Source organism: Xenopus laevis, chromosome 3S (genome assembly GCF_017654675.1).
Source record: "Xenopus laevis strain J_2021 chromosome 3S, Xenopus_laevis_v10.1, whole genome shotgun sequence".
NCBI lineage: Eukaryota > Metazoa > Chordata > Amphibia > Anura > Pipidae > Xenopus > Xenopus laevis.
The window spans coordinates 45,995,172-46,006,522 of record NC_054376.1 but is presented as its reverse complement, the minus strand read 5'-3'; positions in this window follow the sequence as shown (position 1 = coordinate 46,006,522).

Below are 11,351 nucleotides of genomic sequence, written 5' to 3'. Positions count from 1 at the left end.
GGGCCACTGGCACCTGGGCCCCAGGGCTGGATTCCATAGCACGTCCCCACGAGGCCGTATGGTCCCGGCGCCGGGCGCTCACACACGCACCCCCTCCTCCCCCGCCGCGCGGTCCTAGTGCCGAAAAGTTACTGCCCGCAACTCCTCAGCGCATGCGTAAGCGCGCTGTCAAGTACCGGAGCACTGGGGAACTTTGAGTCTCCAGTGCTCCTTAGTGATGCGGCTGGGCGGCGTGCCGCACCCAAAATGTTGCCGCCCTAGACCCGGGCCTATGTGGCCTCGCTACAAATCTGGGCCAGTCCAACACTGTTCCTATATAGGCACTGCTTTGCTCAGAACCATGTGACTGACTGTACTACTGTCTACACCATACTGATTTTTTCTGCCGAAGATGCGGAATACAGAATCCATTGCCCAAGGCACAGCAGTAAGTACATGAGCACTAAGGGTTGCATTTCCAGCATGCTAGGGCAATGGTAAATGAATCCTACTATCTAATGTTAAAGGAGAATTCCGAATTCCAAACCAAAATTTGATAAAGAGGCCCACACGAAACCCCTAATATACCCATCACAGGTACTTGTTTCTTCAAAAAGTATGAATAAATGCCATTTTCTATGCTGAAATCCAGCTGGTTAACAGTTTTTCTTTCTGCATCATTTGAAATCCTGGCAGAGAAGGAGGGACTAAAACACTGATGTTACTAATTGTAACAACTTCTCCACAACTTACAGACAGTATGCAGGAACTACATAACCCATAATGCATTGCATTGAGATGTTCTAGGCTTAGGAAACTGTCAAAAACCATTAAAAATCATGAAAAGTCTGCATATTTTTTTAATGTATACTTTTTAAATGTAAATGTATACTTTTTAAATTTAATGTATACTTTTTGTGTTGTTCCCCATTAACCACTGGTTATCACTATTTTTATGTTCCGCCTAGAGTAACCTTGTGTTCGCTGCATAATCAGCATGAGCAGCAGTGCAAGTAAGCAGGGACTCTGTTCATTAAAATATACAAAAACAAATTACTGTGGGAAAAATGCGCGACACAAGAATGTTAAAACAGAAGGGCCTCTGTCCTGTGCCAACAGATATTTAAAGCACTTTTATACTGCCTAAAAGTTTTTGAGGCTGGTGCAAGCAGATAAAAGAGAATCCTTCACTTTCAAAACTGACAATCTCCTGAGTAATTAATGTTTAACATACATATACTAGCTGCCTGAATTCTGAACAACCTAAACATTTTGTATTTAACTTTCACTGTACAAGATGTTATTGAACTGCTTTGCACAGTTCTATTAGTATTCAGGTAGCAACATTCCTTTGGTATCACGGAATCTCTAAAATGCACTCCTACTGTTTGAGAGCAAAAGAAAATAGAAAAACAATAGAAATACCTCAGATTTGACTGTGCTTGTTCAATTTATTTGCATTAAAATTGTCTAAGATGTCTCTGTCCATTTCCCCTTATATTCGTTTTTTTTTTTAATTCTGTGAAGTTGGGAATATGTTGGAATTATTGACTAATAGGCCAGGTATAATATGATTCACCTATATGTCCATATGTCGAATGTAGAGCAGCAGGTCCGGACTGAGAATTAAAATAGGCCCTGGCATTTCAGGTACACAGAGGCCCAATCAGCCACACCAGCCCACTAAATAGTGATTTTCTATGGCAACTTATAGCAGCCCCTCTGGCATTTGCCAGAACCCACAGATTGCCAGTCCAGGCATGTAGAGCAGTGATCTGCTCATTAGGCTAGTGGAAATAAACAGGAGGATTCAAACAACAGAGAGGCACAAAAGAATCAAGAGAATGCAGATAAATGATGCCTAACTGCTCTGTTTTCAGACAACAAAGTGAGTTTTTCTTCTTTTGTGCATTTTTAATGGCTTGTCTCTACCCAAACAGAGTATACGCTTGTAACTATAATATTGTATCCTACATTTTCAGTAGAGAAGTGATTAGTGCTATGGTTGTATGTCACTGAGTCAGAAACATCCTCTTTTAGAAGTGGGGAAACCAGCAGAAAATCACCAGCACTGCATACGAATAACAGTACAGATCTGAGAAAATACAGCTTGACATGCCACCAGTGTTTGCTGGCAGTGTCTATTCTTTTTAATTTACAGTTAACTTTAAAAGCATTTATGACTATAATGAATGTATACAGAAAGGTGCTTAGAATTAAAGGAAAACTATACCTCCCAAACAATGTAGGTCTCTATAACAATATATTGCAAAAAACAGCACATATGTTATGCCTCATCCAAATAAACCATTTTCATAATAATATACTTTTTTCAGTAGTAGGTGCCATTGGTTAATCATAAATAGAAAATTGCCATTTAAACAAATACGGGGCACCCACTGAGATCCTAGGATTTACGGTGCACACAAACAAACCATACATGTTAGGTCACACAAGCCAATTAACAGACAGAATTCTTCATTCTACAGTTAGAGCTGCACTATTTCTGTTCAGGTGATCTCTGAGGCAGCACACAGACCATCACGAAATGGTGGTTCAAGACAAGAGATGTAAAAGGGCAATATTTACTTAAATATATATACCAGTTTGATAACATTCTTTAATATGCCACTTTATCTGTTGCTTAAGTATTCATTTTGGGGGTATAGTTTTGCTTTAAATTTTTTTTAAAGGAACAGTTCAGTGTAAAAATAAAAGCTGGGTAAATGGATAGCCTGTGCAAAATAAAAAATGTTTCTAATACAGTTAGTTAGCCAAAAATATAATATATAAAGGCTGGAGTGACTGGATGTCTAACATAATAGCCAGAACACTACTTACCCAGTTTTTATTTTCATACTGAACAATTACTTTAAGAGAAAACAAACCAACATTTCAGTTTCTATGCCTACTGGATGGAGGCCATCAGGAATGGCACATACATGAGAAAAGAAGCTGCCGATTCAGTCTGAAGGGGCCACATAAATATCTTTAATCTGCATATGTACAGTCATCTTAACTCACTGACTCCTAAATTACACATTATGTGACTGGGGTGTGGCTTTGTTTTTTAAATAAAGAAAAAAATAGCAAGTACCAGGCTGCAGCTCCATAAGGGCCTGTAATGTTATCGGGAGAAAGTGAACCTGTATTTCAAGTCCATTGCATAAGAAAGGCCCAGTGGGTCAGACTCACTGGTTCAGGGCTGCTAAACTTAAGACCCAGTGACTGAATGTGGCCTTCCAAGAAAGTTTTATGGCCCCACCATACCAAAGATTTTCATAGACTTATGTGTAAGACAGTATTGTTTCATAATAATCTGGACCTAAAATATGTGAAAGCGATTATATGCCCACTTTTTAGGGAGCACCATGATATTTTATTGGTAAGCAGCATTTGTGTGTACTTGAAGCATGTTTTGTATCCATTGTCTCCTCAATTTATTTATTTATTGGTATTTATACAGTATAGAACTGACACATTCATGCAGTACTTGATATCCTTGGATAACAAGTTAATGCATAAACTCCATTTCATGTAAAGGTGAGTTCTACCTTTGTCTATTATTCTTTCAAACCTATTGTCCCAGGTGCTATACACTTGAAATCACATGCTCTGAAGAGTCAATATCAAAAGTGGAGCAAACGTACAGTCATTTACTCAGGGTCATGGCCAGGTATTTTGAACAAGATACAGAATTACATTTTTAAATATAATACTGTATGTTAGTCTTCATTACCAAGTTCTAATTTCTCTGTGCTGTACCCTAATTCCAACTAATGGAATGTCAATGACTAATAACCCTGACCTGCAATTATTGCCAGTAAATGCAGAGCTGCAGCAAATGGAAGCAACTACATGAATGAGCCAGTGTATGTATAGTATCCACAACACTGAAGTTACTTTTTAAACTGATCAGTAAGAAAATGTCATTTCTGTGTAAGTATCAGACACATTGGTGTATGTCACAGATAACCCTCTGACGACACTATCATAAAAAACAGATGTTAACCCATTAATATGTCTATTCATTTACCATTCTCTGGGAGTTTCCAATGCTTTTTGAGACAAATATTTACAGCTTTGCAACTTGGTCCAATGGTTGGACTGTCCCTTTTTCTACTGATAGCATAACTAAGATACATAAATGAACAACAAAGTCTGGACATACCCCTCAATATGAATAACATCTAAACAAAATACTACAAACTGATTACTGATCTACTCAAACATGGGTGCGTGATCAAGTTGCCTGATGCTTCTAGGAGACAATGGATACGATCTGTCAAATTAAAGGATAAGACCAGTCAAGGGTTTTTGTTGTTGATGTTGCAAGTAACCTACAAAAAAAGATTTACAGTTGCTTTGTTGATTTTCCCCTGACATAAAGCTGACTACATATTGACAGTTTAGCTTACATAGTATGTTTACTGTAGTGAAAAGGAACACCAAGTTCAAGAAAAAGTAGAAGAAAAGAGAAAGAGAGAAATAAAAAGAGAGAGAAAAAAAACTGTTTTAAAACCAGTGCTGTATCAACTAAACTGTGTTTGTAATCCATGGGGCTGTGTGTGAGAACTTCCATAAATTATCCAGCGTGGAACATGGGCCATCTTGTCAGTTAGTATTTATTCCAGAGTTCAGTCAAGGGTTTCAATGACAATACATGCAAAAAAAAAAAAAAAAGAAAGCAAAAAAAGTTCTCCTGTGTAGCTGTAATTTTTCCTTCACTCATAGCTTTACTATGTAACCAACAGCCAAAAAGAATGTAATAAAAATTAAGCACATTTGATAAGCCAGATATGGTTAATGCCACCTACAAAACAAGCAGACACCAGTGCCAGACCAGCCACTTCGGCTCCCGCAGCAGCAGTGTTCAACCAAGTACTCGCGTGCGTAACCGCGCGCAACTGGGGACGTGCGTGCGTAATCGTGCGCAACCGGAGACGCGCGTGCGTAATCTTGCGTAACCGCGCGCAACCAAGGACGCACGTGCGCAACCACGCGCAACCACGCGCAGCCGAGTGCGGTAGCGCGCAAACCACTTTTACTTCAGAGAGCTCACACACTTGTCCGACTAGTTCCAGTCCTGACAGACACACAATATTAAAGGTCTCTGAATGATTAATTAGAGGCTGACTGATACATGTAACAATTTAAAACCCACTATTACAGCACATGCACATTTACTTTTATTGAAACAGTCTCTAAACAAAGAAAAATGCTTATGTATATTTATGTCTGTATGTTTGTGGTATTAATATTATGGTTTACAAAACAATTATCATATTTTTTTAAGATTCTAGCCAGTAATAATTATCTGCCTCCTCCTTTTGAACCACTTCAGGAGATTGCTCTGTCATACCTCCCAACTGTCCCTTTTTCAGAGGGACAGTCCCTCTTTTGACAGCTCAACCTGAGGTCCCTCATTTGTACTGGAAAGTCCCTCTTTTCTCTGCACTGAACAGCCAGAAAAAAAAACAAAGTTTCTAACTTAATTGGCTTTTGGCAGAGAGGCCAGTACAGCTAACAGGTGCAATTAAGATACTTTGTAACAATTTTGAGATAAGAAAATAAGTAATTTTAACAGTTTAGATAAGGAGAATTTTTTTACATTTTTATAATGAACATGGTAATTATGGGGTGTGGCCACAAAAATGGGTGTGGTCAAAAAAATTGCCGCACATCATGCAGAAAACATTTTTGTCCCTCTTTTTACTTCCAAAATGTTGGGAGGTATGCTCTGTGGCCACTGTCCATGAAAAATTCTTACTTGTGGCATTGACAGGTCCAGATTTGTGGCAAGGCCATCAAGGCCCGGGCCTAGTACGCATCATCGCCACTGCTCCGACACATGCACAGGGGTTTGGGACGGTGCGAGCACAGGTGCCGGCAGTAGGACCCAGTGACCTTGGGGTGCCGCAGCCCAAAATCAGTGCCTGGGCATTGACAACTGCAAGGCAAGTGGGAGAGCTTCAGGCATTGTCTTCGGATCAACCTTATATATTCTTTCATGACAAGACAAAGTAACACTGAGACCAGTTTTATTTTTTCTTACTAAAATAATTTCTGCCTTCCTCCTGAACTAACCTATTGTTCTGCTGTCCTTTTCATTAGAGGAAAGAGAAAGTCCATTGGATGTAAGAAGGAGTTTTCAAATATATTTATTCAGGAAATCCCATAGGTTATTTGTCATCTGTGGAGGTGCCAGGAAAGGTGAAGCTACATCTAAAAGAATCCTCAGTACCTGGATCAAGCTGTATCTAAAGCTTATGCAGAGCAGGGTAAGCAGTCACTGGCTGGAGTGAGAGCACATGCAACCAGAGTGGTTGCAACTTCATGGGCAGCGGAAGTAGGAGTTTCGACAGAATTAATTTTCAAAGCAGCTACTTGGGCTTCTCCTAATACGTTCATTAAGCATTATAAGTTGGCTTTGTTCTCTTCTTTCTAGAGTCATTTTGGACAGTCTGTCCTTTCAGCTTCTTTTGATTAAAATGTTAAATAAGCAGCATTTTTGTCTCCCTCCCTTTTTCTTATTGCTTTGGTAATTACCCAAATGTAATTTCTATGCTGCGGGGATGACCAGGAAAAGAGAAGATTCAGTCGGAGTCAGTGTGAAAGGCAAGCTGCCTGAGTGACTGAAACTTTGAGCAAAATGTAAAGGGGGCTAGATTTTGTGTGGTTTGTCAGCAAACAGTTAATGTAATTTTGAAAGGTAAAAAAAATAAGAAAAAAGGGAAATTACTCAACAAAAGCTTGTTGAGTATTTTCTTATTTTTTTTTACATTTCAAAATTACATTAACTGTTTGCTGACCTTGTTCAGGCCAATGAAGCACATTCAATGCAATAGACTAGTTAAGGATCTGCCCAGCATGCCAGGCACTTGAAGTTTAACTCATTTGAGTAAGCCCTAATACTGCTGTGAAGAGTAAAGGTCCCCATAGACGCAAAGATCTTTCGTTGGTGAACGATCGATTTCAGTGCAATCCATCAAATTATCGTGAGGTTAGTGGGAATCAAAAGATCGTACATCTATCTATGTTTGCAGGGCCAAGCAGGCAGCTTCCCTCAGTTTTCCTGGCAATATTGCTTGAAATGGTCTTTTTAGTTGATGGACAAATCGTACATTTAAACGATCGTTTCAACATAATCGTGGCCTCAAGATAACGAAAAGATCTTTTAAAGATCTTTACATCTCTGGCCATCTTAACTAATAATTGCAAATTATATAATCTACATTATGCGTATCCTGAAATGGCACACTAACTCAGTAGGGCACAAAACAAGCCTCAATGAAAAAAGATAGACCTACTGTATGTCCAATATGATCCACATATAAGGATGACCAGTCTGTGTATTTAACAGATCAGCTGATGACCCCATATGTGTTTCTGATCAGGTCAATGAACAGCCTGGTTTATTTAGTGAGCTATCAACTTCCAGCAGTCAAATAACCTAGCAGGGCCACATATAGTGATAACACAATACAAGTGATGTCTACGGAATTGTACAAAATATTGGTAACAGTGTTGCCATACTTATATTAACTATTGAATATTGCAGTTGGCTCCTTTGCTCTATGCCTTGCATCGGTATGCAAACAAATGCCCCATGAATCAACAGAGACCAGAATCATGGAACATGGTGTTTATAATGGAACCATAGACTCTACATTTGGGGGTTATTTATCAAAGGTCAAATTTTAAAGTAATGTGAATTTTTTAAAACACTAATAAATTCGATTTTATTCACAATTCGAATGGCATGTTATTTATGAAAAAAATCGAATGCCTAAAATTCAGTCGAATAGTCCCGAAAATCGAATAGAATTTGAATCAAGTTTTCCACTAAAAACAAACTTTGTAGTCTATGGTGCATAATTTTTTAAGCAAAACTTGGCAGAATTTTGATTCATCACTACTATCAATATCTTCAGATAGTTCAAGGGACCTCTGCCATTGACTTATACATTAAATTGGCCAGTTTTAAGTGGAGAATAGTCAAATTAGAATTGTTTCCAGGGTCAAGATCTGATAAATTTCCAATTCAAATTCAAATTCGTTAGTAATTTTAAATTCTAATTTGTGAGTTTTGACCAAAACTTGGTCAACTTGGTCCAATGGTTGGTCCCTTTTTCTACTGATAGCATAACTAAGATACATAAATGAACAACAAAGTCTGGACATATCCCTCAATATGAATAACAACTAAACAAAATACTACAAACTGATTACTGATCTACTCAAACATGGGTGCTTGATCAAGTTGCCTGATGCTTCTAGGAGACAATGGATACGATCTGTCAAATTAAAGGATAAGGCCAGTCAAGGGTTTTTGTTGTTGATGTTGCAAGTAACCTACAAAAAAAGATTTACAGTTACTTTGTTGATTTTCCTCTGATGTAAAGCTGACTACATATTGACAGTTTAGCTTACATAGTATGTTTACTGTAGTGAAAAGGAACACCAACTACAAGAAAAAGTAGAAGAAAAGAGAAAAGGAGAAATAAAAAGAGAGAAAAAAAACCTGTTTTAAAACCAGTGCTGTATCAACTAAACTGTGTTTGTATCCATGGGGCTGTGTATGAGAACTTCCATAAATTATCCAGCGTGGAACATGGGCCATCTTGTCAGTTAGTATTTATTCCAGAGTTCAGTCAAGGGTTTTAATGACAATATATGCAAAAAAAAAAAAAGTTCTCCTGTGTAGCTGTAATTTTTCCTTCACTCATAGCTTTACTATGTAACCAACAGCCAAATAATGTAATACGAATTAAGCACATTTGCTAAGCCAGATATGGTTAATGCCACCTACAAAACAAGCAGACACCAGTCCCGGACTAGCCACTTCGGCTCCCGCCGCAGCAGTGTTCATCCAAGTACTCGCACTGTTACGCAACCGGGGACGCGCGTGCGTAACCACGCGCCACCGGGGACGCGCGTGCGTAATCGTGCGTAACTGCGCGCAACCGAGGACGCACGTGCGCAACCGCGCGCAGCCGAGTGCGGTAGCGCGCAAACCACTTTCACTTCAGAGAGCTCACACACTTGTCCGACTAGTTCCAGCCTTGGCAGACACACAATGTTAAAGGTCTCTGAATGATTAATTAGAGGCTGACTGATACATATAACAATTTAAAACCCACTATTACAGCACATGCACATTTACTTTTATTGAAACAGTGTCAAAACAAAGACGTATATGCGGATACGCATCCGTGGAGGTGCCAGGAAAGGTGAAGCTACATCTAAAAGAATCCTCAGTACCTGGTGAAGCTGTATCTAAAGCTTATGCAGAGCAGGGTAAGCAGTGACTGGCTGGAGTGAGAGCGCATTCAACCAGAGTGGTTGCAACTTCATGGGCGGCGGAAGTAGGAGTTTCGGCAGGATTAATTTTCAAAGCAGCTAATTGGGCTTCTCCTAATACGTTCATTAAGCATTATAAGTTGGCTTTGTTCTCTTCTTCCTAGAGTCATTTTGGACAGTCTGTCCTTTCAGCTTATTTTGATTAAAATGTTAAATAAGCAGCATTTTTGTCTCCCTCCCTTTTTCCTATTGCTTTGGTAATTACCCAAATGTAATTTCTATGCTGCGGGGATTACCAGGAAAAGAGAAAATTCATTCATACTTACCATAATATTTTTTTCCTGGTCATCCCCATAGCAGCATGCCCATCCTAATCAATTCTGTTTTGTTTTTCAGCTTATGAACTAAGACATGAGGTTCTGGAGAGGGAGGTATTTATGCATGCAGGAGGAGTGCATATGTCAACAAGGAGAGCGAACCCGAATGTAATTTCTACATACCTCCCAACTGTCCCGCATTACGCAGGACAGTCCAGATTTTCCCTGCCTGTCCCGCTGTCCTGGATACTATTTGAAGATGCCCCGTGGTGCCAGCTTTTCTTTTCGTGCACAGGGTGCAAAGCAGGGTTATTGTGTCTCCTCCTGCACCCGTCCGCAAGGTCGACCCTAACCCGCCCGACCCGCGGGTCCCGCAGGTATCGGGTCGGCCCGCACATCACTACACAGCGCCTTCCCCCTGTCAGATGGACAGTAAGCAAGAATCAGGGGTGCACCTCTGTCCTACAGCTACGGGAATGCGCAGGGGCGGAGACTGAATTATACTCTCACCAGCAGCAAGTGAGGGATGCAACCAACCGATGCCGAACAGGGTGGTTCTGTTGTCTGGATGTGCTCTGGCGCAATGAAAGGACCCTCCTGCTTCCTCAGTGCAGTGATAGGTGCTGAGGATCAGAGAGACAGGCGGATTGGCCAATCAGCACGCTGAAGGCATGCCAGTTAACTCTGTAGGGGTGGGACTTTGCAAGGGCAGCAGGAGCCCACCCTAGTAAGACGATAGAAAATTCAGTCGGAGTCAGTGTGAGAGGCAAGCTGCCTGAGTGACTGAAACTTTGACCAAAACGTAAAGGGGGCTAGATTTTTGTGTGGTTTGTCAGCAAACAGTTAATGTAATTTTGAAAGGTAAAAAAAATAAGAAAAAAGGGAATTTACTCAACAAAAGCTTGTTTTTTTTACCTTTTAAAATTACATTAACTGTTTGCTGACCTTGTTCAGGCCAATGAAGCACAATCAATGCAATAGACTAGTTAAGGATCTGTCCAGCATGCCAGGCACTTGAAGTTTAACTCATTTGAGTAAGCCCTAATACTGCTGTGAAGTGTAAATGTCCCCATAGACGCAAAGATCTTTCGTTGGTGAACGATCGATTTCAGTGCAATCCATCAAATTATCGTGAGGTTAGTGGGAATCGAACGATCGTACATCTATTTATGTTTGCAGGGCCAAGCAGGCAGCTTCCCTCAGTTTTCCTGGCAATATTGCTTGAAATTGTCTTTTTAGTTAATGGACAAATTGTACATTTAAATTATCGTTTCGACATAATCGTAATGAAAAGATCTTTTAAAAATCTTTACATCTCTGGCCATCTTAACTAATAATCACAAATTATATAATCTACATTATCCTTATCCTGAAATGGCACACTAACTCAGTAGGGCACAAAACAAGCCTCAATGGAAAAAGATAGACCTACTGTATGTCCAATATGATCCACATATAAGGATGACCAGTCTGTGTATTTAACAGATCAGCTGATGACCCCATATGTGTTTCTGATCAGGTTAATGAACAGCCTGGTTTATTTATTGAGCTATCAACTTCCAGCAGTCAAATAACCTAGCAGGGCCACATATAGTGATAACACAATACAAGTGATGTCTACGGAATTGTACAGTGTTGCCATACTTATATTAACCCTTTGAATTTTGCAGTTGGCTCCTTTGCTTTATGCCCTGCATCGATATGCAAACAAATGCCCCATGAATCAACAGAGACCAGAATCATGGAACATGG